Consider the following 6873-nt stretch of genomic DNA (forward strand, 5'->3'; position numbering starts at 1 on the left):
AAGGAATGAAAGAAGAAATAAATAGATGGAAACACATATCATGTTCATGGATAGGAAGAATTAATATAGTTAAAATGTCCATACTGCCTAAGGCAATATACATATTCAACGCAATTCCTATCAAACTACCAATGACGTTTTTCACAGAAATAGAACATATAATCCTAAAATTTATATGGGACCATAAAAGACCCCGAATAGCAAAGGCAATCTTGAGAAATAAGAACAAAGTGGGAGGTATAACAATACCTGACTTCAAATTATACTACAAGGCTACAGTAATCAAAACAGCATGGTACTGGCATAAAAACAGACACATAGATCAATGGAACAGAATAGAGAGTCCAGAAATAAATCCACGCCTATATGGCCATTTAATCTACGACAATGGAAGCAAGAATGTACGATGGGATAAAGACAGTCTATTCAATAAATGGTGCTGGGAAACCTGGACAGACACATGCAAAAAATGAAGGTGGACCACCTCCTTACACCATATACAAAAATAAATTCAAAATGGCTTAAAGACTTAAATGTAAGATCTGAAACCATAAAATACGTAGAAGAAAATATAGGAAGAAACTTCACAGACATTATCCAGAGTAAGATTTTTACTGATATATCCCCTCGCGCGAGGGAAGTAAGAGAAAAAATAAACATGTGGTTTTATATCAAACTAAAAAGTTTTTTCACAGCAAAGGAAACCATCAATAAAACAAAAAGGGATCCTACTGAATGGGAAAAGATATTTGCCAATGATATATCTGATAAGGGATTAATATCACAAATCTATAAAAAACTCACTCAACTCAACTCCAAAAAAACAAACGACCCAATTAAAAAATGGGCAGAGGACTTGAAGAGACATTTTTCTAAAAAGGACATACAGATGGCAAACAGACATATGAAGAAATGCTCCACCTCACTAACCATCAGAGAAATGCAAATAAAAACCACAATGAGATACCACCTCACCCCAGTCAAAATGGCTATCATCAATAAATCAACAAACAAGTGCTGACGTGGATGTGGAGAAAAGGGAACCCTTGTGCACTGTTGGTGGGATTGCAGATTGGTGCAGCCACTATGGAAAACAGTATGGAGGTATCTCAAAATCTGAATATGGAACTACCCTATGATCCAGTAATTCCACTCCTAGGTATCTATCCGGAGAAATCCAAAACTCCAATTCAAAAATCTTTATGTACTCCTATGTTTATTGCAGCACTATACACAATAGCTAAGACATGAAAACAACCGAAATGCCCATCAGTAGATGACTGGATTAAGAAAATGTGGTACATTTATACAACGGAGTATTACGCAGCCATAAAGAAGAAAGAAATCTTACCATTTGCAACAACATGGATGGATCTAGAGAACATTATGTTAAGTGAAATAAGTCAGACAGAGAAAGATAAGTACCATATGATCTCACTTATTTGCGGATTCTAAAGAAAAGAATAAGTGAATGAACTGATCAGAAACAGTTTGGGAGACAATGAGGAAAAACTGAGGGTTGCTAGATGGGCGGGAGGGGTGGGGGGTGGGGGGGAGGGTGAGGGGATTGGAGGGCAGTCGGTGACCACAGGATGGCCACGGGGTTTGAAAATTAATCTGGGGAACGTAATTTGGTGGTTACCAGAGCGTAAGGGGGTTGGGGGGTGGGGGATGAGGGTGAGGGGGATCAAATGTATGGTGATGGAAGGGGAGCTGACTCTGGGTGGTGAACACACAGTGTGATTTATGGATGATGTGATACAGAATTGCACAACTGAAATCTATGTAATTCTACTAACAATTGTCACCCCAATAAATTAAAAATAAATTTAAAAAAAAAAAAAGAAAAAGAAAATGTGGTACATTTATACAACGGAGTATTACGCAGCCATAAAGAAGAAAGAAATCTTACCATTTGCAACAACATGGATGGACCTAGAGAACATTATGTTAAGTGAAATAAGTCAGACAGAGAAAGATAAGTACCATATGATCTCACTTATATGCGGAATCTAAAGAAAAGAATAAGTGAATGAACTAATCAGAAACAGTTTTGGAGACAAAGAGGAAAAACTGAGGGTTGCTAGATGGGCGGGGGGGGGGGGGGTAAGGGGGAAGGTGAAGGGATTATAAAACAATCAGTAACCACAAGATGGCCATGGGGTTTTGAAAATTAATCTGGGGAACGTAATTTAGTGGTTACCAGAGGGTAAGGGGGTTAGGGGGTGGGAGATGAGGGTAAGGGGGATCAAATATATGGTGATGGAAGGAGAACTGACTCTGGGTGGTGAACACACAATGTAATTTATAGATGATGTGATACAGAATTGTACACCTGAAATCTATGTAATTTTACTAACAATTGTCACCCCAATAAATTAAAAAAAAAAGTTATATGAATGAGTCATCTATGTATTTATTTCCTCCAATAATCTAATAGAAAGTTCTGAGCTAAAGCTAGATGATATTTTTGACATCTGCAATATTGATCTTGAAGTCCAGATATTACTTCCTATTCCCAATTCCAGCAATAATTGGCTTATAGACTCAGTTGATAAAGATTTCAGTAACACTAACTTAACTACCAGGGAACAAGATAGTTTTATGAAGATGTCAAGTGACATCTCATTAAACTGACGTTAAAGGAATGCTCTCTGGCAAAGATTTGTGAAGCAGATTAAATAGAGAAGTTAAACTGGGACATATTTTCTACTTTTCTCCAACATTGGTAATCGTAGTTCAGCAAAGCAACATCATTCATCAGAGTAAATTAATATTACTAATGTGAATTGTTTTGAGTTTATGGTTATTTAAAGTTTACTCTGATTTTTATGTTCTATAAGCACTATAAGCGTAAGGAGCTTATAAATAATGTATGCATTTCGATAAAAAATAACTTGTCAACATTGAGGAGGAGGCTTTTTTTCTGTTTAAAACAGGATAAACAAAATTAAAAGGTAGAATGAACATTACTCGATTTTAAGAAATACTATTCTACCAAATTCTCCTTCTTGCTTAAGTTAAATTGGCTTTGTTACTTGAAGCCAATAAAATTCTAAGTAAGACCTTACCCCTAGAGTTGTAAGAAATAGATGCAAACCATAAAGTACAATACAAACGTGAGATATTTACTACACAAAGTAGATTCTTAAGAAATGGTTTTCTTTTACTGAGCAGGGAGAGGTGAATTAAGATAATATTAATAATATGTAAAGTTGTAATAGTCCCAAGATTAGCCAATAGCCATATGGATAATTATACTGTGTGTTTAAATTTAATTTTAATTTGTAAAATAATGAATACATCCTTGTTGTGTAATCTTTCATAAATAGAATACATAGAAAAAGTGAATCTCTCCCCTTCAATCTCCATCCAATCTTACTCCCCACTCCAAAAGACTGTTAACAGTTTGACATCCACCCTTCCAGATCTTTTTCTATGTACTTACATACACATATGTGGACCTACACAGGTATTCTATTTTAGTTTGTACATAAATGGGATTATACAGAATATATTCTGCAGATGGCTTTTGTTCTTTTTTATAGAATGTGTCTTGGATACATTGCTATAATTTTTTTAACAGGACTTCCTTATTCTTTTAACCCACAGCCATTTTTCTGTCCCCTGGGTTGGCAACATTAAGAGTGAAGACCTCTTACCCCCAAAACAGCACAATGTCTTTTTAGAATGTAAGTTTACAAACACAACACAAAACACAAAGGTGTTAAAAAAAAATCCAAGGACTTCAAATAAATTCAAGCAAAGATGGAGTTGCCATCGGTACCTGAACAATCTTTCACTTCAAAAAACAAAACAAACAAACAAATAAAGAAATAGGGGTTAGAAGGGGGGAATTTCTCTAAATGTCAAGGTCTGAGTGGATCTGGAAATACATGGATGTATACAAACAAAAGGCCAAAATCAGAGAGTCTTCTTTTTGTTTAGGCCAAATCTTTTTGTTTAGGCCAAAATCAGAGAGTCTTCCTTAAAACTGATTCTCGCACTTGCTATATATATATACCCCATTACCAAGTCCTGTTGTTTCTAGCTCCAAAATGTGTCTTGAATCTTCCCATGTCCAGCTGTCTCCACACCCATCATCATCTTCTGCAGGGGTTCCTTTATCAACCTCCTAATGGTCACTCCAGATCCTCTTTTGGCTCTAATCCATTATTCACATAGCTTTTTGGGTGATGTTTCCAAAAATGCACAACTATTCACGTTACTGTGCTGCTTAAGGTCTTTCGATGGCTGTGTTTGGGTTTTAGGAGAAAGTCCAAATCCTTTAGAAAGTTTATACACATTCATTTTAAAACGATTTATTGAGTGTCTACTCTGTTCCAGGCACTGTTGTAAGCACTGGATACAAAAATGAAGACAAAAATTCCTACTCTTGAGAAGATTATACAAATTATACTCTAATGGGGACAGGGAGAGAAATAAACATAACAATAAAAGTATATATTATGTTATAGGAAGATAAACACTGTAGACAACAACAAAGGGGGAGAGGAGGAAAGGGGAGGGTGAAGAAATTGCCAAATGCCCCCTGGAAGGCAAAAATGCACCAGTTTGAGAACCACTGATCTTTAGTTACAGGAGAGAGGGTAAAGTATTATCAGAGGATGATAAGACAACTACTCAATATAGGAAATGAAAGACAAAGCTGAATTCGTTGCTTACTAGAGACAGTGACAGCCATGCTGGTCAGGCACAGGCTTTAAGCAGACCAGACTGCTAATCTTATATTGGATTTTGAGAAATGGGAATTCAGGGATTGGTGAACTTTCAGGGGTCTAAGTGTGTTGACCTCATATGTAGAAGTGAAACTATTGTTGATTGGTTGGCATTCAGAGGCATGCTTACTGAAGTGAATTTCTTTATGAGTGGTTGATTTTCAGCATCAAAGGGTTGTCCTTGATTGGGCTTGCAAAAGCATGTTCACTCCGATGAGTTATTGATCAATTGAACTTAAAACTGGCTCTGATTTCTAGCTGTTACCATGAGAATGTGGGAAATTAAAAAATTCCCAATACTCTATATGCTAGAGAATAGATGAGGTGATGGAAATTTGTGGAAGTCTTCTGATTGCTTAAATTTTTAAGTGAAATAGGAAACAAGCTACATCTGTGGATGGGAGGGGGAAAGATGCTAGGTGGAGACGTTGAAGGTTTGAGGAGAAAGATAGAAAAAATCACATATGAAGATGAGAGAGGAAGTGGACTAGGGAAATACCGTGTTTCCCCGAAAATAAGACCAGGTCTTATATTAATTTTTGCTCCAAAAGACACATTAGGGCTTACGTTCAGGGGATGTCATCCTGAAAAATCATGCTAGGGCTTATTTTTCTGGTTAGGTCTTATTTTCGGGGAAACGCGGTATAGTATGATTACTGGGCAGAATTAAGGGCCACTGGGGTCGAGAAAATAGAGACAAATCAGCATGTCGTAAATTTTTCTTTAACTATATCAGCTAACTGGGTGCAGGAGCAGACTAGTAGAGACTTGAACTCAACTCAACTGCGATTGAGGTTTTGCCAAAGAAGTATTATAAAGCAAGAAAGGTTCAAGGAAATTGAGAGGATATTCAGAAGAATATATTATTTTTAGCTCATTTATTTTTTATGATGTTGCCAAACATCTCAATAGTAGAAAAAATAATATAATGCCTATCACCCAAATCCAAAAATTAAACACATTTCGCAATCTTCTTTCATCTACTCCTCCACACATATTCTTTTCCTCAAGAATTTTCAAGCAAATCCCAGACATCATACCAGTTCACCCATAAAAACCTCAAGATGTATCTCTTATAAGGACTTTTAAAAAACCGTAATCACAATGCCACTATCACATATAACAAAACTAACAATAATTCTTTAATATTAATTCAGTCCATATTCACATTTTACCAAGGAAGGATGACAATGATTGGCAATGAACGTAAGCTGGCTAAGGAGAGAAGAAATAAGAAGGAGGGTGGCGTTAGGGACACTGAAAAGGAGCTTAGATCAGTAGGTTAAAGGTCCTGGTAGGCGGGAAGATTATTGAAGTAAGGACCCCAGAGGGAGTGAGCTGGGAGGGTTGGTCCCACTTTCATCTTTGCCCACCTGCTCAGTCACAACAGTCTTCTTTTTCAGTTTATTATATGAAACAAACTCCTTGCAATCTGGGATGTTGTACGATTCTGAGCAGGTCTCTCCCACACTCTCACCAGCTTTAGCTTCAGCACCTGACACTATGAGGAAACTCTGCAGACTAAATTAGGTCCTCCTTTTATACCCTTGGTTCTTCTTTGAAGCACTTACAATCATAATTTCAAAACTATAGTAAAATATATTTATTTGATGTCAATGTCCTCTAAACTATGTTTCCTTTGTTCACTGCTGTCACTGCCAGCCCCTAGGACAGTGTCAGTAGGACACACTCAATAAATATTTGTTGGACAAAGGAAGGAGTGGTCAATAATGTCAAATGCCACAGACTTCTAAACCCACCTGTAACACAGTTTCTAAGAAGGATTCTAAATTATTTACTCTCAAGTGAGAGTCGCCAATTCCTCACTTGTAAGAAGACCTAATTTAGGAAGGCCATATAACTTAATTACTTGAGGACTAAATTGGGCCCCTCATCCTGCTGAATTTGGAGAGACAGCCCTCTGAAAATCCCTTTATCAGCCCAAATAAGCTCATGAATAAAGGGACGATTAATTTAGGTTTAATCACCAGAGCCCTTCCGTTGGGGTTTACCTCGTTCTAAAATGGCCAAGAAGGCGTGGGCCTCCGCGGTCAGACTCTGCGTGCGGGGCGCGTGGCCAATCGCGCGGGAGGTTGCCCGCAAGGAGAATCTTAACCGCCCAGAACGGAAGTTT

This window comes from Rhinolophus ferrumequinum, chromosome 26, assembly GCF_004115265.2.
Source record: "Rhinolophus ferrumequinum isolate MPI-CBG mRhiFer1 chromosome 26, mRhiFer1_v1.p, whole genome shotgun sequence".
NCBI lineage: Eukaryota > Metazoa > Chordata > Mammalia > Chiroptera > Rhinolophidae > Rhinolophus > Rhinolophus ferrumequinum.